The 22,679-nt window shown below is 40.9% G+C and overlaps 1 long non-coding RNA gene across 1 annotated transcript in view; it reads left to right on the top strand.

Annotated features, from left to right (window-relative positions):
- Positions 1-14,190, top strand: part of LOC124721811 — a 30,127-nt gene extending 15,937 nt beyond the window's left edge. The window contains exons 3-4 of the long non-coding RNA XR_007006397.1: positions 12,283-12,438; positions 14,176-14,190. This is a non-coding gene — a long non-coding RNA (uncharacterized LOC124721811). The remainder of the gene's footprint in view (positions 1-12,282; positions 12,439-14,175) is intronic.
- Positions 14,191-22,679: the final 8,489 nt, after the last annotated feature.

The following is a 22,679-nucleotide window of genomic DNA, read 5'->3' as shown; positions in this document are numbered from 1 at the left end:
CAGCCCTGTGGAAAGCCTTTATGCTGAGACTGCTGAACCTCCGCTATCCAATCGGCGGGCAGTCCTTCTGAGTCGTTATGCTAGCCATTTGTCTTCCATGCCTGCTAATCCAGCCCATGACCTTTTTTTCGACGCCTCCCTTGATGTCGGGTATGCAGGCCGCTCCTCCTCCCTACTACCCCCGGGAGTCCGCTTCCGTCAACTGCTCCATTCTCTTTCCTTCCGCTTTCCTAAAACCTTCTTGACAACTTGGGGTACAGCACCGCCTTGGCTCCGTCCCCGGATCGACTTGCTCAGAGACCTATGTCAATTTCCCAAGGATGGTACCCCTACACTTGTTTACCGTCGGGCATTTGCTGCTCTATGTGCACAAATGACGGAAGCCACATTTATTTACACCGATGGCTCGAAAACATCGTTAGGTGTAGGGAGTGCCTATATTGTTGGCGACACCCCAAATCACTTTCGGCTTCCCGACCAGTGTTCGGTTTATACTGCGGAGCTTTACGCTATTCTCCAGGCTGTCCACTACATCCGCCGCCATCAGCGGATACAGTACGTAATCTGCTCAGATTCTCTCAGCTCTCTCCTAAGTCTCCAAGCTCTTTACCCTGTGCACCCTCTGGTCCACCGGATTCAGGACTGTCTGCGCTTGCTCCACCTGGGGGGCGTCTCAGTGGCGTTCCTCTGGCTCCCAGGACACGCTGGTATCTGTGGAAATGAGGCGGCCGATATAGCGGCCAAGGCTGCAGTCTCTCTTCCTCGGCCAGCTATTCAGTCTCTTCCGTTTACTGATCTACGGAGCGGTTTATGTCGCCAAGTTGCTCATTTATGGCATGCGCATTGGTCAACACTTCCCCATAATAAATTGCGGGAAGTGAAAGCCCTTCCTTGCGCTTGGACCTCTTCCTCCCGATCGCGTCGTCGGGAGGAGGTAATTTTAGCTAGACTCCGGATAGGGCACTGTCTTTTTAGTCATCGACATCTTTTAAGCGGTGATCCTCCCCCACTCTGTCCCCACTGCTCTCAGCCGTGGACGGTCAGACACCTTTTAATTGAATGCCCCTATTTTAATCCGTTACGCTCCCGTCTACAACTATCGCCTGATCTATCGTCGATTTTAGCAGATGACACGCGCTCAGCTGACCGCGTTCTACAGTTTATCAGTGACAGTGAAATGACGTCAGTCATTTGAAGCCTTTTTTTTGGGGGGACAACCAACCCCTTTCTATAGTGGATTTTTAAGCATTCCTTCTGCCTTTAGTTTCTTAAATTTTATGACTTTGTTCCCATTGCTGCTGATTTTAAATTTCGTTTTTTTCCTGTTTTCTACGTCACGGGCTGGGCGCTAATGACCATAGAAGTTTTGCGCCCTAAAACCACAATAAAAAAAAAAAAAAAAAAAAAAAAAAAAAAAAAAAAAACCCTCACAACACCCCCACAAAATAGGTCTTTAAATATGTCTGCTTGTGTCTGTATATGTGTGGATGGATATGTGTGTGTGTGCGAGTGTATACCCGTCCCTTTTTCCCCCTAGATCCGGGACTGATGCGCAGAACAGTCTGAATTACAGTTGGGAAGTGGGTAGTCTACACGTGACCCATTTTTACATTTAGTGTTTTTGGTGTTTCCTCTTCATTTACTGCTCCCACATCAAATGAAGACAAAACAGATTTCTGTGGCCGGGAGCTATCAAGTGAATTAAAATACATTCACATAATAATGGAAGGCTAAACTGTGTTATTAGTTGCACATTTTATTTTATTTCCATCTTTCTGACAGTCAAGCGTTAATTGCCTTTTAGAACAATGAAGTTATTTTTGTTGGTTTGCCAAAGAAATTTTCTTTCATTAATCTTTTCCACTAAGGCAGACAATATATTTGAGACAAAGTGTTTAATTCCACACACTGTGTTTGCTGCATTTCAAGTGCACATTTTCAACTTCTAGCACATTTGGCATTACGCCATAATAAAGAACCAAACATGAGACAGGACAGTACTGGTACTCCGAGAAAATTTACATCCCAAAAACCACATAGAAAAGCTTAATAACAGGTCGTGGGATTCTGGACATACAAATTTGCACTTTAAATGTGAACATTTTAGTATGGGTCACGAAATTCCGATTCTCTTGGAGTATCCTCTGATGTCTTGTTTCTTACATAATGTAAGATCTTTTAATGTTTCACACGTACGAACATGCGGGCTCCCTACGACATCGTAGCTGCGCTTGCGCGGTGACGCCTGTCATCTGGCGCTCTCTGGCAACTGCAGAAACGAACCTATTTCTAACAGGTCGTGGGAAAATATTTCGAATGGTGGGTTGAAAATCGTTACCATCAAAGTACCATTCTAGCAGTTACACCAGAACTATGTGAGATAATGTACGATGAATTTCTTAAATCACAAAGTGTTTGACTCTCATTTAAAAATCAACTCTTTGATGATGAGCCATTTAGATGAATTTTGAGCCTGGAAGATCAGACATTTATGTCGTTATTAAAAATTTTACTGGCACCTTTGTGTGATACATCTTAAATTGTAATACGCGCATAAAAGACCAACATTTTATGAGAAAGCTTAGCTTCTCTTGCAGTGTATTAATCTGATAGACCAATATTATATGTGAAGGCTTTGCGTTTCGTTTAGCAACACTATTTACATTAATTTGAGCCATTAACTTTTTCTGTTTGTGTGTTCGCGCTACTTAACAGTGATGTTGCTGTTGGTTGACTACATCACGTGTCCTAAGCTCTGAATACCTGCTGTGATCGGCTGGCGAAATCGCATGAAATGAGCTATGACTAACTTACAAAAGCGCATCCCAATCTCCATTTCAATGCTTTGGAAAGTAACATGCGGTGTTTGGTGGAATTCGAGTTTATACTTTCCTAATACAAAAATATGCAGCATACATGTTGCTGCACATCAAAGATCTTTCCAAAATGCGTGTTTTTTTTTCTTAAAGCGCCAGGAAATTCTACGCCCGTGTATAAAACCATAATCAAAGGACTTATAAGTTATACAGTTCCAAGAGAAAATATACCGTCAGTTAACAGGGAAAAAGTATGTTTTCACTTGGGGGAAAGTGTATTTTTGACTGAGAAATCTGGGAATTTTTTTTCCTTGTCCGCATATACCCTGACATGATATACAAGTTGGGGTGACAGTCATTAAAACAAAGGTGTTTTTTGTTATGATGAGATGTTTTCAAGAAATTTCCTCTGAATGGCAAAATATTTTGTTGGCACCCACCTACATAAGGAGAAATTATTATCGTGATAAAGTAAGAGAAATCAGAGCTCCCACAGAAGCTGTTGAAGAGGGGAATGTTACAGAAATAGTCTGAAGGCTTTTCGATGAATCCTCTGCCGAACACTTAAGGATACAGGATACTTATAAATGGTGGAAAAATCAAAATTTTTTTAATGACTTTATTAAATTCTATAGTCTTTCCTGATTACATTGATATATACACTGTAGGGTTTGAAATGAAAAATGACCTATACATACCAAATTTTAAAGTTACGGTCATGTACGAGGTGCGACAATAAAGTAATGAGACTGATTTTCTTTGCAAGATGTGGCACCCCTGCAGGCTTGCGTAGGCACAATATCTGTGACCTTGGTCTATAAGCCGCTTCTAGTTCAAGCGGCATGTTGAAGCAACTGCTCAGTCATTAGTTGTGCTGTAATAAGTTAACACGTGTTAGTGTCTCTCATCACGGAAATGGAACTGCATAATATTGCGCAACAGTATGCCATTTCTTTTTGCATTAAATTGAGTGAAAACGCGATGACAACTTACGGTAAGCTTAAGAAGGCTTTTGGAGAGGAGGTTATGTCAAAAGCTCAAGTTTTTGATTGGCATAAAATGTTTAGTGAAGGCAGAACAAATGTTGAAGATGAAGACTGCAGTGGACGACTGTCAACCTCATGGACGGATGTCAACTTGGCCAGGGTGCATGAACTCATAAAATCTGATAGAAGGTTATCCATGAAAATGATTGCAGGAGAACTGCACATCAATCGAGGAACGGTTTGTCTAATAATAACATTGCTGATAATTGGATTCTGCATCACGATAATGCACCATCCCATACTGCTCTGTCAGTACAGTAATTTTTTACCTCAAAACAAATTTCGATACTGCCAGAGCCACCTTATTCACCAAATATTGCTCCGTGCAACTTTTTTCTCTGTCCAAGAATCAAAATGGCGGTCAAGGACACCATTTTCAAACAACACAAGATGTCCCAAAAGCTGTGACGAAGGTCTTGGAGGATATTACAGAAGATGAGTTCCAGAAATGTTACCATCAATGGCAGAAGTGCTAAAAAAAGTGTGTGCAATCAGAAGGGAACTTTGAAGGAGACAACACGAAAATTGACTAAAACTGTAAGCAACATTTTTTTTCACATCAGTGTCATTACTTTACATTCACACCTTGTATACTGCCATGCCCCCTTTATTTCTGTTACAGAAACTAGTATTATTTTGAAAAGAACTGTGCACTTTCTTTCTGTTTCCAGCGATTATGTGTATGATACATTGTATATGTTGGTAACAGTGCAGGTTTCTAGCATCTGTAAATGATTATCTTTGCAAGTATTTACTTTTGTGTTCTGAAGCAGTTTGTTCACATGTTAATAAACGTTTGTTTCCCAAGCGCTACATATATTTGTGAAAATACATATTTGTTAGTGTGCCACACATCAAGAAATTCAATGAAAGGAAATTCTGTGGTAACCAGTTCACAAACAAAACAAGCCACACTGTTGAAAGTAACCTACGTGTCAGTTCTTCAGTGAAGAAATTCGCACATGGCATGCCTCCTGGTGATTCAAATTTTTGTGTTAAAAATGACGCTGTTTGTAGTGGATTTGTTGTTGTTGGTGTGGGTATCTTATCTTCTTTGATAAAGGAAGTGGAAAAATGTAAACAATGTGATGGTGTAGGCTGTCTGGAAATAACTGAACAACAAAGTAGCAGGAAGGGTTTAGCGTCAAAATTAGTTGGTCTGTGTAGATCCTGCAATAAATCTACCTCGAAAATGACTTTGAACATTGTGCATAATTCATATGATGTGAATTTGAGGTTAGTGTATGCAATGCGTGCAATAGGAAAAGGAAAAAAAGGCTGCACAAACGTTTTGTCATTTGATTGACCTTCCTCCTCCCAGTAGGTTCAGCAAGTACATAAGAATACTTTTAGGTGCCTTGACGGTTGTGTCTAAAGCATCTATGAAATGTGCAGCAGAAAAAATTGTTAATATTAGTGAAACAAGGGACATTGCTGTTGCACTTGATGGGACATGACAACATCGAGGACATCGTTCCTTGAATGGTGTTTTAAGTGCTACTTCTGTGGAGAATGGAAAAGTTGTTGATGTTGAGTGCATATCTAATTATTGCCACATCTGACATAGTAACACTGAAGGACATATTGAACATCAGTGTTATAATAATTATGATGGTTACAGTAGAGGTATGGAGTGTGATGGAGCTCTAAAATTATTTCAGAGGTCAGTGCCCGTTTATAACGTTAGATATACAAAGTACCTAGGTGATGGGTACTCTAAAGCTTTCAATAAAATTAATGAGTTGAATGTTTATGGTGATAGCTTCGTAACAAAACTGGAGTGTTGTGGACATGTGCAAAAGAGGATGGGTGCTAGATTGAGGAAGCTAAGAAGAGAAATGAAAGGAAAATTGCTATCTGATTGAAAATCTCTGTCTGGCTGAGACAGATTGACAGAAACTGAAATAGACCTCCTTCAGAGGTATTAAGGACTGGCCATTAGACAAAATGCACCTCTGAATGATGATACAGCAATGAGGAAAGCTGTATGGGCCACCTACTTTCATAAGTTGTCCACAGATGACCACACTGTTCATGGACTTTGCCCTAAAGGAGCAGATTCTTAGGTGTGGTTACCAAAAAGCAAAGGAAAGTGGTCAAATATACTATCAAAATATCATAAGCATTATCTTCTTGAGCCTGTTATGAATGAAATAAAACCAATTTTTAGAGACCTGAGTGGACCCCGTTTTGCTTAGTACCACATTTACTCGAATCTAAGACGCACCTGAAAAATGAGACTCGAAATCCAGGAAAAAAAATTTTCCCGAATCTAAGCCGCACCTGAAATTTGAGACTTGAAATTCAAGGGGAGAGAAAAGTTTTAGGCCGCACCTCCAAATCGAAACAAACTTGTTCCATTGTAATATGAGACATGATTTAGGTCAAATGAATGACGATACAGCTACAGTAGTTTGGTTCGAGTCGTAAGCTCAGTAGTTAAGCTTTACCAGGTAGCCATTGCTATGCGTCAGGCGCTCCGTCCGTATTATACGGGTACCCTTCCTCTTTCGCGTACTTCGTTAGCGAAACAATGGCAAGAGACTGCTATTTGCTGTTACCTACACTCCTGCTTTCTTTGAGAATGATCAACAAGAACCAAATAATAGACAGCGTATGATAGAAGATATTCTGAACGGGAGTTTAGCGAAAATTTTTCTCCGTTTGAAAATCTTTGCAGGCACCTCTTTAGTACATTACATTCTGCACTGAAATTAGTCATCTTAGATTTAAAAATCTACTCAATTGCCGTGCTTCATTTCTGACTGTATCACTATTAGGCATAAGAATAATACAAATATAAACATGGGATGATATCTATATTTTTCCGCATTTGCTGTTGTCTCACTCTAGTTTCGTAGTTTATTAGGCAGACAGGATTTAAATGAGTTAGCAGCAAACACGAAAGAATACATGGCAAAATGTTTATATTCTAATTATTCTTATGTGAAGAGAATACTGCATGCTATTCACAATTCATAAAAGTTCCTATAAGGAACCATCTCTTCTCACAGTTAGGAAAAAATTCAGAACGTAGAGTTGGCCATATTGACAAACATCCCAAACAGTCTTGCCAGTCGGATTTTCGAAGTGCATTGAAATGCTGCTACATTCAAAGGTGCACAATACGGAATTTGTATTTACTTCGTTGGATAATGTATGAAAATGCAGTGGTCGAAACTCGAGACGGAGGAAAAACTTGTCTGCCACCCCCCCCCTTTTTTTTAATGCACTCATGCAGAGGGTTTGGCACCAGTATTTATCTTTGTGCCTGCAAAGCATGCCTGTGTAGTGCTACATATATTCGACAGCAGAAGTTAGTTGTGGCGGCACCTACCAACATTTTCCAGAACTTCTGCTTACTTTGCACTCGATTCTAAGCCGCAGGCTGTTTTTTGGATTACAAAAACCGGAAAATAAGTGCGGCTCAGATTCGAGTAAATACGGTAAATGTCTTCATGGGGGCACTCAGAATACAAATGAAAGTTTCAACCATTCCATACGGGAAAGATTACTCAAGAATGTTTTTGTAGGACTAAATACATTAAAAGTTGGTGTACTAGATGGTGTGCTATGTTTCAATGACGGAGTGATAGGAAGGTAGGAAGTCCTGAGAAATTTAGGCATAAAATGTGGCTCTAATATGAAAGATCAATTTCTTCTGCGTGACAGACAACGGGTGCATGAAGCTGAAAGATTCGCTCTTCAAGTTACCAAAGAAGCAAGAAGTGCTAAAAGGAATGCCAAGAGGAAGCTTGAAGATGAAGAAAGGCTGCAGGATGTAGACTATGCCTCAGGAATGTTCTGAGGCACAGTTTAATTGGACTCATATGTTCATTCGCAATTTCCCGCTAGTTGTTTTCTTCAGAATTCAGGTACAAATATTTCCTAAAGTTTATAAAGCATTGCTCTAATTTTTTCTGTAACTTTTGGTAGTCCATACTTATGTAGTAGACCTAAGCTTTATTGCAGAATCAGCTAAATCATAGAAAAAATAACATTTTTATTTGGAAAAAATTATAAATATTAAAATGTAAGATGTGATACTTTTTTGTCCTTGTAATATACGTAATAGGTGGAATTAAATAGGTCTAGTATCTCAGCCATGTCATGAATGTCTGGTAAAAATTTGGTCTCCTTCAAATGTATAACATTGGATTAAATGGTACCTCAGTTTGAGGAAGAATTTCCTTGTTACTTTTTTTAAATAACTCTAAGCAGGTTCAAAAATATTCAAAATACTTCTAATTTGTTTAAAAAGTGTGCTCTATTACCTGATATCAACAAAAAATCTTGAAACATATACATTATAAACAGTGCCTGAAAGAAATATAATATTGAGCTGGAAAAATGCCCTGTATCCTTAAGTGTGAACTGCCAGATAGCCGTGTAGATTTACACGAGAAATATCGTCTGGTTTGCACTGATGATGTAATGATGTGAGGGGGCTGAATGCAAATATTTTTTTTTTTTTTTTTACGCCTGCTTTGGTGACGGAAGCAATGCATTCAACTTCCAGAAAGAAATTATCTCACAAAACAGGCCTTTGACTAAACTTCATAAAGTGCCGTACTGTGCTGGTTTATGGTATAGAGCAGATGTTACCAACAAGTATTCCATTGGTTCTCCATCATTTGAAAAAACGTCGTTTTCACTAAAACACAGCTACATTTACAACTCCATTTTTCCTGTACAGTGTTCTATAATACATACAATTGTGACTTTAAATGACAGCTTTGAATTATCAAGGGCATCAGTTTTTTTTTTTCCAAATTTAATGTGCCATTATCAACAGAATGATTGCATGCAGATCATTATATTGGCGTGTGAGGTTTTGGGATTGACATTTATTTTTTTTATCACGTATCTTGAGACTTTGAGCCAAAGCTCGTGGGATGAGGTGGTACCTAGTTTACAGAAAGCTGAATATAAAATTTATAAACAAAAAATTACAGAATTAATAAAATATGAAATTAAGAGAAATTAGGATAAATTACATGTTGCATAGAGAAGTTCTCATGTATTGTGAGGGTCTCTTGTGCAGAATTGTAGCATACCACAAGGTAACCTTTGTGTGTGGATTTGAATACTTACGTGTATCACTCTTTTTTTTCTGCCCTGCTGGGAAATTTGGAAAAAAAAACCTGGAGAAATCTTGTTTTTTGTCTCAGTAGATGAAACAGTTTGTTTACTGGGATTTCCTGCATCGTCGCTGGCTGGATGCAGCTTAATACATGCACCGCTTCCCTACTCCCTCATTCTTACTGCTTCTCCACTTCCTACCACTCCCCTCAGCTTGCAGTCAGTGCTGCCACCACTTCTTGCCACTAGCCTAGTAGCTGCCGATGGGAGGCGTGAGGGGTGGTTTGTTTTGATATGATTCTTGGAGATTGTTGACCCAGTGGCTGGAGACAACGGTCATATGTGCACGAGTTGTGTCTGAGTGATTGTGTGAATGTGTGTGTGTGTGTGTGTGTGTGTGTGTGTGTGTGTGTGTGTGTGTTATTTTCTAAGAAAGGCTATGGCCGAAAATTTAGTTGTGAGAGTGTGATTGTCTTTCTACGTGTCTGTCCATGGTTCAGCGATCATCTTTACGGTGAGTTGCTACCTATCTTCATTAGCATTAATTCTCAGAGTATTTGCACAAATTGATGGATTTATCACCACCATCTCATTTCGTCAACATAATGTCAGTGACTTGTGTAAAGCTGGCCACATGAATGGACTTCCATGATGGGCCAAAACCACAGGCCATTTCTGTGGGTCTCTCTAACGGATTGGGGCTGCCGATTTGAAGCCAATCGTTTCCCAATAATGTGCAAGCCCTGCCCATCGGATCTAGTCTCGCCGATCTGCTCCCAGGCCGGCTCTGTTTGTGTGTGGTATAATGCAGTGGGTTTTCGTGATTTATCCGAGGACTCAGGACTGTGGTGCTCCTCGGCAGGCCAGAGGCCACGGGCGATGGAGTTCAGGAATTGTGACTTTCTCACTGCAAGTACATTATGCGGTACATTGTTTTATAAACATTTTATTTATTCTAGTACATTTTGGGGCTTAGAAAATAATTTATACAGGATGTACATATCTTTTTTTTTTTACGAACATTCAGTACGCGAAACATGAGTGACCCGGCAGACATCAATACAGTAATCGAATTCGTGTCATACCTGTCCCAGCATGGCATCGTCAATTGTGATATTTGTTTCTCGTATTCTCTCCCGGAGCTCCGCTACATCACGTGGTAGAGACCATACATACACTGGATCTTTAATGTGTCCCCACAGAAAAAAAGTCACACGGAGTGAGATCTGGTGATCAGGGAGGCCATTTCATGAAACAGCTGTTCCCTTCTGTAGCACGGCCAGTTCATCGATGCGGCAGCTCCGTATTCAGGTACCCACAAACTTCACGATGAAAATGGGGTGGAGCCCCATCCTGCTAAAAGATGAACGGAGAGCCCAATTGCATCTGAGGCATCAGCCATTGCTGCAACATATCCGAGTAGGAATATCCAGTGACAATGCTCTTGGCGAAGAAGAATGGCCCGTACAGTTTTCGACACGACAAAGCACAAAAAAACATTTACATTTAGCGAATCACACCCAAATTCAATGCATTCGTGTGGATGCTTTGTACCCCAGATTCGACAATTATGCCTGTACACTTTCCCATTAGTGTCAAAAGTGGCTTCATTGCTAAAACTTAAGCGATCAAAATTCCATCCCCGTCCTTATTCAATTGTTGCAACTGTGAACAAAACTCAAAACACTTGTCTTTGTCGTCGTTATTGACCTTCTACCCTAGCTCCAATTTGAATGGTTTCATAGACAACTTCTGTCGCATGACTTGCCACAGTCAGTGGAGCCATTTCGAGTTCATGGGATGCACGACGCACCAATTTCTTTGGACTCCTTATGAATGTTTCTCGTATGCAATCCAAATTCACTTCACTCACACTGGGATGTCTGGTTCTCTGTGCTGGGCACAAGCAACCCGTCATAATAAATTTGTTGTGCCTTCCTTGTTGGTGGTTTCTTACCGTACTTTGTTCTAAACATCCATTGAACAGCTGTAGCACACACTTTTTTTGTCGAACTCCAACACACAGAAAGTTCGCTCCGCACCTGAACTTGCCATATTTATGACTGGTGCTATCGGCAAATCACCAAAGTATGCTGTGGTGGTATACATGAAAAAGAACTTTCAGGGTTTCTCTTCAAAATGACGTGTGTGATATCTGTGCTATGTTTGGTTCTTGTGCAATAAATAATTGAAAGTGTTCCCAGATGTAATGTACGCCCTGTATATTAGAAAGTATGAGCGATAGGAAGAACAACTTGTGGCAGTCACAGGCGGTTTGTATGCTATGTACCTGTATATTTTGGCCTGCCTTATATACTTCTTTCAATAGGCCTACTTTTTTCTGAGGTTATTTCTGAAATCAGTGTAGGTATTTTAAATCTGTCTTGTGACTCCAAGGAAATGCGTGTTTGTGTCACCAAATATGTTTAGTTTTATTGAAATAAAATAACATCAGTGGTCTTAATGGAATATTATATACCATTGTCTTTCTTTCTCCATCTAAAAACTGTTCATTACAAAAGATGCTGAAATTAGTACTTAAGATTTTTGCTCATGAGGGGAAGAAATACAGAAGTCCTTACAATTTTTTTTTTTTTTTCGAACTTGTCTTTACTTGCCCTTGAGACCTTGAAATTTGTCAGGGAAAAATGCTAAAACTTGCTGGAAATCGGGGAACGTCACTTGGGGAAACTTGCGGCAACCCTGAATGTTCACAAGCTGACACTGCAGAGCTTGCTGACTGCATTTTTCAGGGATGAGAATATTCTTGCCAAGTGCACAGAATTGCCCCAAACTATAACACCATATGAGATAACAGAGCAAAAGTAAACAAGCTTTTGTGTTTGTGTCCAAGACATAGTGTATAGTGAAGACAGAAGTGTTCATTTTCTGCTTAAGGTGTTGAACATGATACTTCTGAGAGAGCTTTTCATCTATCTTCAGTCTTAAGAATTTAAAATGTCTGTTCGACCAGCTCAGGACAAGACTATTTCTATTTTACAAGTGTTCAGTTGTTGGCAGTGAAGTATTAATCCGTTCTCCAAAAGCCATGTGCTGATGTTGCCAACTACCTTGTCAGCTAGATGATTTACGTTATGTTCAGTGTTTTCCGAGAGAACACATGTCTGAATATACAAAAGCTTTCATTTGCATTTGCAGCAGAAGCTCCTGTGTGTGTTTCCTATAGATAGTGGATATAACAACAGCTCCTTTAAGTTATGTTTTCAGATTATTTTTGATGCCACAATTTCCACTCACGTTGCTACTTTTGTGTTTTCTTCTTGCTTAGTACTCTTGATACATTTTGTTCAAAGTTTGACTATGGTTCCTGTTACTAGGTGCGAGGATACAAGTGAGTTGGCTTCCATTCGGACGTCTACGATGAGACGATGGACAGGGTGAAAGGCCTCGGCGTTGATACAGAGTGCACTGGTGGTGGCAGAATACAGCATGACCCCAGTGCCGAGGTCATCAAAGTGTACAGCTACTCACAGGTAGTACCAAAAGCAGTGAGTTGTAGAAATGACAGTATGTGTCATCTTGAGCTGTTATTCAACTTAATTTTTTACTGTGTGACTGGTTTCAGTTGAAGACCATAATGGTTTCAGTTGAAGACCATTTTCAGGCACCTGTTGTATATACATCGCGGATACGGGAAAATTTGGGATGAAAAGAATGTTTGAAAATTATAGTAACAATACAAGCAACACTTACAGAATTTGATTACCAGCAAAAACTTTATATATCAAAAGAATACAATGTCAGAAATATAAATTAAATATCCACAAGCATTGTATGTATTGTTACTACAATTTTGAAATATCCTTTTTGCCTGAATTTTTCCTGTTTCTATGCTGTGGGAACAACAGGTGCTCGAAAATGGTCTTTGACCAAAACTGGTTGCATCGTAAAAAAAAATTATCAACAGCTTAAAGTGTTACATGATGTCATTTCTACAATTCGTATAAGCTGCAGACCACAGTTAACAAAAAGTATTTTAAGAACAGTGAAGTTTCTGTTCATACGTTGTGTGCCCTATAATTCAAGTATTTTTAAAGCTTTTAAGAATGTTATACGCCAAGCTCCTCCATGGGAAAGCAGTTTCTGCTTTGGTTACATGGCACAAATTATAGAATACCTTGTTAGATGGTCAGAAGTAAATGTCACCAGATGTTAATACCTGTAAATCATCATCATGCTTCTTACAACTGTGTACAATAATTTGGGCGTGGTGTTGTGGACAAGTGTTATGGTTGAAATGGCTACTGTTGTTCTGGGTAGCAGCCATGATTATGAAACTTCCTGACAAATTAAAACTATGTGCCGGGCCAGGCCTACATCCTGAAACCTTGCCTTCCGTGGACAAGGCTGATACCAACTGTGCTGTTCAATCTGATTCAGGATTTTTTCTTACACCTTTCAGATTACTTTTGAGGCCACAATCCTTGCTTCCACTTGTATATTTAGCGAGAGAGAGTTGTATATGTAGCGAGAGAGAGAGAGAGAGAGAGAGAGAGAGAGAGAGAGAGAGAGGATCTTCTGTCCCATAATTTTATGACATTATTATTATTATTATTATTATTATTATTATTATTATTATTATTATTACCAGCTTCTGTATCTTTTGATTGAGTATAGTTACGGCAGCACATGAATTGTGGTGAGCCTGGTGTTTTTACAAGACTTTTTCCAGTTGCCAGGACAGTTGTCATAATTACTCAAATCAACAATTCCTTGCACTTGGAGCAGACCAAATGATTCCTCTGTACCCCTCGCACCTATTTTATACTTTTCAGACTGTGTTTCACACATTTTGTGACCTACCTGTTTCATTTAACACAGTTAATACAGTTGCAGATTGTGGGTACGTGTTTAATTTTTTTGCACGGTTACTGCTGCTTGTGTTTCAGTGTTGTGTACAATGCCAGACCCATCAATAGAAAAATTAATTCTGATGCTGCATCTTGCACATCTGTTCTGATGGTCTTTACACACTCCCTTTTTCTGCTGCTTTTGTGTTGTGATGTGTGGTGTAGAAAATTTCAGATTGCTTTACGGTTTCATGTGCTCTGTATTAGATGCAGTTTTAGTGTACGTACAAGCACATTGTTTACTTATGATGTAGTTGTAGTTAAGAGTTCTCGTTTTAGTGTTTAATTATTATTGTGATATGTAGCACACTGTTTAATTGTACTTTAGTTTTAAAATACCCAAGGACTGCTTCATTTCAGGGGCTTGGGAAGGCAGACCACAGCAAGACTGTAGAAATTCTGAAGACTGCATATCCTGTTTACAACATTACTTGGAGTGATGAAGGATACTGATCTGCTCAGGTAATTAAATTTACATATGTGTGATACATTCAAAATGTCTCTGACATTACGACAACCTTCATAATGAATGAAGGTGATATTTTTTCCATTTAAGCTGTTGTATTTTAATAAGACCTCTCCTTAATTATACAGGGTGATTCAAAAAGAATACCACAACTTTAGGAATTTAAAACTCTGCAACGACAAAAGGCAGAGCTAAGCACTATCTGTCGGCGAATTAAGGGAGCTATAAAGTTTCATTTAATTGTACATTTGTTCGCTTGAGGCGCTGTTGACTAGGCGTCAGCGTCAGTTGATGCTAAGATGGTGACCGCTCAACAGAAAGCTTTTTGTGTTATTGAGTATGGCAGAAGTGAATCGACGACAGTTGTTCAGCGTGCATTTTGAATGAAGTATGGTGTTAAACCTCCTGATAGGTGGTGTATTAAACGTTGGTATAAACAGTTTACAGAGAATGGGTGTTTGTACAAAGGGAAAAGTTCTGGACGGCCGAAAACGAGTGATGAAAATGTAGCACGCATCCAGCAAGCATTTGTTCGCAGCCCAGGAAAATCGACTTGCAGAGCTAGCAGAGAGCTGCAAATTCCACATTCAACTGTATGGAGAGTCCTACGAAAAAGGTTAGTTATGAAACCTTATCGTCTGAAATTGGTTCAAGCACTGTCTGCAGCTGATAAGATTAAAAGAATCGATTTCTGTGATTTTATCCTTGCTCAAATGGAAACAGATGAATCTTTCGTTTCAAAGATTGTGTTTAGTGATGAAGCAACTTTCCACACTAACGGGAAAGTCAACCGTCACAATGTCTGTATATGGGGCACTGAGAATCCGCGGGAAACAACTCAGTATGAACGTGACTCGCCTAAGGTGAACGTTTTCTGTGCCATTTCAGCCAATAAAGATTTTGGTCCCTTTTTCTTCGAAGGTGCTACTGTAACTGGACTACAGTATCTGGAGATGTTAGAGAATTGGCTGTTCCCTCAGCTCGAACAAGAAGCACAATAATTCGTATTTCAGCAGGATGGAGCGCCACCACATTGGCACTTATCTGTCCGTAACTACCTGAACGTCAACTACCCGAGGCGATGGATCGGCCGCCAGGCAGCCCGTGACAGAGCACTTCATCACTGGCCTCCAAGAAGCGCTGATCTTACCCCCTGCGATTTTTTTTTTATTTTTTTTATTTATTTATTTATTTTTTTTAATGGGGGTATGTTAAGGATATGGTGTTTCGGCCACCTCTCCCAGCCACCATTGATGATTTGAAACGAGAAATAACAGCAGCTATCCAAACTGTTACGCCTGATATGCTACAGAGAGTGTGGAACGAGTTGGAGTATCGGGTTGATATTGCTCGAGTGTCTGGAGGGGGCCATATTGAACATCTCTGAACTCGTTTTTGAGTGAAAAAAAAACCTTTTTAAATACTCTTTGTAATGATGTATAACAGAAGGTTATATTATGTTTCTTTCATTAAATACACATTTTTAAAGTTGTGGTATTCTTTTTGAATCACCCTGTACAGTTAGTTCTGGCCCAAAAAGCCATTTTAAATGTTTTTAAAGTACAACAAACAGTAGCATTTCTACTGTAATTTGTAAGCCATGATGAACAGTAGCACATAGTGTGAGTTTGCTGTCTTTTTATTTCTGTGAGACCTCGCTATGTGTGTAAACCAAAAAATGGCTTTTCGAGCTGAAACTAGTTGCTTAACTAAAAATATTTTTAGTAACTATATTATCTTAAGTTGAAAAGTATCATTTTCATCCAATGACATTAATAATTTTTGTGTCCTCTTTTTCACTTTTGCCATATGGGTGTGTTCTGAGAAGGTCTATCACATGTTTGTTTCTAAGATTGGTACAGTTGTTTTCTGTCATTAGTTATTGTATGCTGCTTTTGACCACTGAGAATCAAATTTTTCAACTGTTTAATATCAGGATTTAGCAGCAAGTTTTTTTACTCAAGTGTTAAAAGGTGTTGTATCTAACAACTATTTTTCTGATCTTCACAACTATTTTTCTGATCTGAAGATTGCCATGCAGGAACTCAACAAACTAGTTCTGATCTGATTCAAAGATTGCATTAATTTTGTTGGTAGAGACAGTGGGGAGCTGTCCTCTTCAGTCATCATTATCCAGAGGTGAAGCTAGTTTCCTTCAGTAGTGGCTGTCATTATTGACTTCAGTCTTCAAGAGTGTGTCTCAGAAATCATTACATCAGCAGCAGACTGTTGCTTTATTGCATGAAGAGATTCCAAATACTGCTTTAAATTCACTTCTATCTTAAATTCAGTGCCATGTATGAATGTCTTCTTTTAAACTCCATTGCTACCTCAGTCTAACTGATGTGTGTACAAAAGGAGTGAACAAGTGGCCCGTGTAATATGCCTAGTGTGTTAACAGTGTACACCACTACACTGTCTATTTTAGAAAATGAATCACTCTGCAGCAACCCAGAATGTCTCAGAATTCCCACACTATGCAGTACAGTATCCAAAGATTGTTATTCTGTGAAAATAAATCCATTGGTGTTAATTAGATGTGTACTGTACTCTCCATTTAATGTACAAAAGCAGTTGTCCAGTAGCAATCCATTGCAAGAGGAGGGACAATTTCCAGTTTTGTTATTTATTTTATTTACCCATTTAAATAAAGCTGACTTAGGAATTTTCCCTTATGTGGGGACTGTTTGTACTAGATAATGTGTCTATTTGAAGTTCTATATTAGTATATTTTGCTGTTCATGTCACTTCTGCGTAATTTTTCATTGATTGTATCGATACTTGTTTGAATTCTGATATGTTGTGAAATTTCAAACATTTGGGAATCCCGTGATAAACTAGTACTATTAGCGTCAATTGTAGGCTTAAACTAAATTGTGCTCTTTCAAAAATTTTTAGAACAGTATGCCTATCATCCTCATTCACAATAGTCTGTCTCTTATTTTGTTGTCCAATTATGTGAGAAATAGTTTAGTTTCAGAATTTTGAGATGCCTGCAAAACTATACTTTGTAAGTTAGTGCTACCAGTGTTTTGTATACGTAATTTACGTAGCAAATCAATGCTTTGTGGTTCACAGCTCAGCCAAAGTATACATCACCCCTGAATTTCATTGTATATCAATGCAAATAAATGTGTATTTTTGAGAATTTTCGGAAGTTACCATTGTCCTTTGCATAATCTGTGAGCAGTCGGGGTTTGTGATGTAGTTCCTGTAGCAGATTTTCTGCCAGACATTTTGTGTTACATCTGGTTTTCCCTTAATGCTCTACCGGCCAGAACACTATTGGATCTTTTTTTTGCAAACTTTTATACATAAATATGTTACATTGAGTGATAAATTGAATAAAAAGTTGTTTTGAAAAGTTTCAGTTTATTAGAACAAAAACTACAGACGTCCCATTTTTGGGACATTGGCCAAATGCGCTATCCAGATTCACAATCTTATTCTCCATGCATAATATTGTAAGAAGCAACACAAACATTAAATAAAGAATATTTTAATATTATGGAATGCATATTCAGTATGAAATGAAGCAAAATACTTATCATGTACACCAACATTGCACCTATCACAAATTTTTGTTGTTTTTTTTCTTGCAGTAAGCACATCTCTTCTGTGTTTTACTTGGCACAAAGAAATGATTTCCTGGATCTAGTCGTACATCTGTGCTCACCCGTCCTCCCATCAATTTGCTGTCCGCCCTGGTAGCTGAGTGGTCAGCGTGACAGACTGTCAATCCTAAGGGCTCCTGTTTGTTGTCAGTCTTGCCACGGTATGGTGAAAAATTATAAAGAAAGCCATTGGAACTTGTAAGACACCAAATTTTATATCCAAATTTGATAGGCTTTCCCCTCAGAAACATTTTAGCTGAATGTTTGCCATAATAATGTACCATTATTTCATCAGTTGAGAGTTCTGAATGAAATACGCCAAATTTACCAAATTCCTATTTCAGCATTTCAAATTATAACCTCAGTTTGTACATCTTGTCGTTTCTGTCTATTTTGGAGTTGTCATTGAGATGAATGAATCTCTTTATTTCCCAAAACCTATTTCTTGACCCGGAGTTGAAGACTAAAGGAACACCGACATCAGGAACCTGTTCCCAGTACTTATTCTTGTGGGGAAGCTTATGATAACCACTCAGAAGTAGTACGCCAATAAATAATTTTAGTTCTTCTTTGGTTAGCAGAAAATTTATTCTGTTATGTTGGCAAGCATAAATTTCGCTTTGTTCAATAATAGTATCCATTAGTTTCTCAGAAAAAAAAAAAATCCTCAAACACCTGGGGCACTGTGTTACTTGCTAGACATTCCGCATCATAATGTTTGTTGCTCTTCCCTGGTTCACTATTGTTTGTGTACGTTGTTGACATTTATACCACTTACATTTATATTTTTTTGTAGATAACATACCACTTTCTCCTCCACCTCCCAATGCTTTCCTTCTTTTGGCTTCTGGATGTACAACTGTAGCATTAACTTCATCTCAGCTAATCCTACCCCTAATGATCCAACTCCCCAAGACACTATCCAAATTGAACCCTGCCTGGAACAGTTCCGTCCTCCGTCACAGTGGGACCCACCTCCTCTTCCTCAAAATCACCCTCTCCAAACCTTCCAGGAATTTCTGACTTCCAGCCTTGCCTCTCAATCCTTCTTAAAAAACCTTAATCCTACTCCCAACATCACCACTGCTGAAGCCCAGGCTATCCGTGATCTGAAGGCTGACCGGTCCATCGTCATTCTTCCGGCGGACAAGGGTTCCATGACCGTGGTACTTTATCGTCGGGAGTATGTGGCTGAGGGACTGCGTCAGCTTTCAGACAACACCACATACAAAGTTTGCCAAGGTAATCCCATTCCTGAAGTCCAGGCGGAGCTTCAAGGAATCCTCAGAACCTTAGGCCCCATACAATACCTTTCACCTGACTCCATCCACCTCCTGACCCCACCGACACCCCGCACCCCTACCTTCTACCTTCTTCCTAAAATTCACAAACCCAATCATCCCGGCCGCCCCATTGTAGCTGGTTACCAAGCCCCCACAGAACGTATCTCTGCCTACGTAGATCAACACCTTCAACCCGTTACGTGCAGTCTCCCATCCTTCATCAAAGACACCAACCACTTTCTCGAACGCCTGGAATCCTTACCCAATCCGTTACCCCCAGAAACCATCTTTGTAACCATTGATGCCACTTCCTTATACACAAATATCCCGCACGTCCAGGGCCTCGCTGCGATGGAGCACTTCCTTTCACGCCGATCACCTGCCACCCTACCTAAAACCTCTTTCCTCATTACCTTAGCCAGCTTCATCCTGACCCACAACTACTTCACTTTTGAAGGCCAGACATACCAACAATTAAAGGGAACAGCCATGGGTACCAGGATGGCCCCTTCGTACGCCAACCTATTCATGGGTCGCTTAGAGGAAGCCTTCTTGGTTACCCAGGCCTGCCAACCCAAAGTTTGGTACAGATTTATTGATGACATCTTCATGATCTGGACTCACAGTGAAGAAGAACTCCAGAATTTCCTCTCCAACCTCAACTCCTTTGGTTCCATCAGATTCACCTGGTCCTACTCCAAATCCCATGCCACTTTCCTTGATGTTGACCTCCATCTGTCCAATGGCCAGCTTCACACGTCCGTCCACATCAAACCCACCAACAAGCAACAGTACCTCCATTATGACAGCTGCCACCCATTCCACATCAAACGGTCCCTTCCCTACAGCCTAGGTCTTCGTGGCAGACGAATCTGCTCCAGTCCGGAATCCCTGAACCATTATACCAACAACCTGAAAACAGCTTTCGCATCCCGCAACTACCCTCCTGACCTGGTACAGAAGCAAATAACCAGAGCCACTTCCTCATCCTCTCAAACCCAGAACCTCCCACAGAAGAACCACAAAAGTGCCCCACTTGTGACAGGATACTTTCCGGGACTGGATCAGATTCTGAATGTGGCTCTCCAGCAGGGATACGACTTCCTCAAATCCTGCCCTGAAATGAGATCCATCCTTCATGAAATCCTCCCCACTCCACCAAGAGTGTCTTTCCGCCGTCCACCTAACCTTCGTAACCTGTTAGTTCATCCCTATGAAATCCCCAAACCACCTTCCCTACCCTCTGGCTCCTACCCTTGTAACCGCCCCCGGTGTAAAACCTGTCCCATGCACCCTCCCACCACCACCTACTCCAGTCCTGTAACCCGAAGGTGTACACGATCAAAGGCAGAGCCATGTGTGAAAGCACCCACGTGATCTACCAACTGACCTGCCTACACTGTGACGCATTCTATGTGGGAATGACCAGCAACAAACTGTCCATTCGCATGAATGGACACAGGCAGACAGTGTTTGTTGGTAATGAGGATCACCCTGTGGCTAAACATGCCTTGGTGCACGGCCAGCACATCTTGGCCACAGTGTTACACCGTCCAGGTTATCTGGATACTTCCCACTAACACCAACCTATCCGAACTCCGGGGATGGGAACTTGCTCTTCAATACATCCTCTCTTCCCGTTATCCACCAGGCCTCAGTCTCCGCTAATTTCAAGTTGCCGCCACTCATACCTCACCTGTCATTCAATAACATCTTTGCCTCTGCCTCGACTGACATCTCTGCCCAAACTCTTTGTCTTTAAATATGTCTGCTTGTGTCTGTATATGTGTGGATGGATATGTATGTGTGTGCGAGTGTATACCCGTCCTTTTTTCCCCCTAAGGTAAGTCTTTCCGCTCCCGGGATTGGAATGACTCCTTACCCTCTCCCTTAAAACCCACATCCTTTCGTCTTTCCCTCTCCTTCCCTCTTTCCTGATGAGGCAACAGTTTGTTGCGAAAGCTTGAATTTTGTGTGTATGTTTGTGTTTGTTTGTGTGTCTTTTGACCTGCCAGCACTTTCATTTGGTAAGTCACTACATCTTTGTGTGTGTGTGTGTGTGTGTGTGTGTGTGTGTGTGTGTGTGTGTGTGTATAGATATACAGCCAACGATTGCTTCATCAGGAAAGAGGGAAGGAGAGGGAAAGACGAAGAGATGTGGGTTTTAAGGGAGAGGGTAAGGAGTCATTCCAATCCCCGGAGCGGGAAGACTTACCTTAGGGGGAAAAAGAACAGGTATACACTTGCACACACACCCATATCCAACCACACATACACAGACACAAGCAGACATATTTAAAGACAAAGAGTTTGGGCAGAGATGTCAGTCGAGGCAGAAGTACAGAGGCAAAAATGATGTTGAAAGACAGGTGAGGTACGAGTGGCGGCAACTTGAAATTAGCGGAGGTTGAGGCCTGGCGGATAACGAGAAGAGAGGATATACTGAAGGGCAAGTTCCCATCTCCGGAGTTCTGACAGGTTGGTGTTAGTGGGAAGTATCCAGATAACCCGGACAGTGTAACACTGTGCCAAGATGTGCTGGCCGTGCACCAAGGCATGTTTAGCCACAGGGTGATCCTCATTACCAACAATCACTGTCTGTCTGTGTCCATTTCCCCCATGCGGGTTCGGGGGTTAGAATAGGCCCGCGGTATTCCTGCCTGTCGTAAGAGGCGACTAAAAGGAGTCTCAACTGTTTCGGCCTTTAATGTGATGGTCCCCATTAGGGTTTGACCTCCATTTTTCCAAATTCAACAGAAGTAAGAGCCTTTTGGGGAAGGACCCCTTACGTGGTGCACCATCAGTCCTCTGTGCCCTAAGACCTTGGCAATCTTTATCGTCTGGGTGTCGTAACTGCACCCTCCATCCCTCATTTTGGGCATACACACCTGATGGATTGTGTAAGTTACGCCCTTAGTGCATCATAATCTGCACCCACGATCACTATGGACTACCCATGGCACCCAAAATCCAGCACGGTAGCCAGCCCGTTGTGGTGGGGTCGTCATGTACCCTCTAGGTTGTAGCCCCTGACAACACAGGGATCTTACTGCCGATGCCTGCGCTGCCGCCTCCCCACGTAAGCCAAGGAGTAGATGCCCGTCTCTCCGGGGCATCAGGACTCCCGGCAACGGCCATCCTGCTAGGTGGCCTTTGCTGTGGCTGGATGGCACCCGTGGGGAGAGCCCCTGGTCGGAGTGGGTGGCATCGGGGCGGATACCCCGCAATGAAGCGGGTACAATCTCAATCCGGTGGTAGCACGACCACCAACGTCTCTAAGCGCGGTAAAGTAGACTTTAACGCTGTGGCATATAACCCCAAATCGTTCCCTTCCCTAGCCACGGCCTGGGAGGGACGCAGGGCTGCGGACAGACAGGAGCCATATTCACCGCGATATCTTGTGTGCAGCAGAACTGATGGGGATTCATTTTTGGGGACTAAGCCTCTGTTCTTTGTGACCCATCTTGAAGATAAGTTCGGGGAAGTGGCCTCTCTTTCCAA

This window comes from Schistocerca piceifrons, chromosome X, assembly GCF_021461385.2.
Source record: "Schistocerca piceifrons isolate TAMUIC-IGC-003096 chromosome X, iqSchPice1.1, whole genome shotgun sequence".
Lineage (NCBI taxonomy): Eukaryota > Metazoa > Arthropoda > Insecta > Orthoptera > Acrididae > Schistocerca > Schistocerca piceifrons.
The sequence above is the reverse complement of the archived record's forward strand: the minus strand, read 5'-3'. Positions and strand labels throughout refer to the sequence as shown.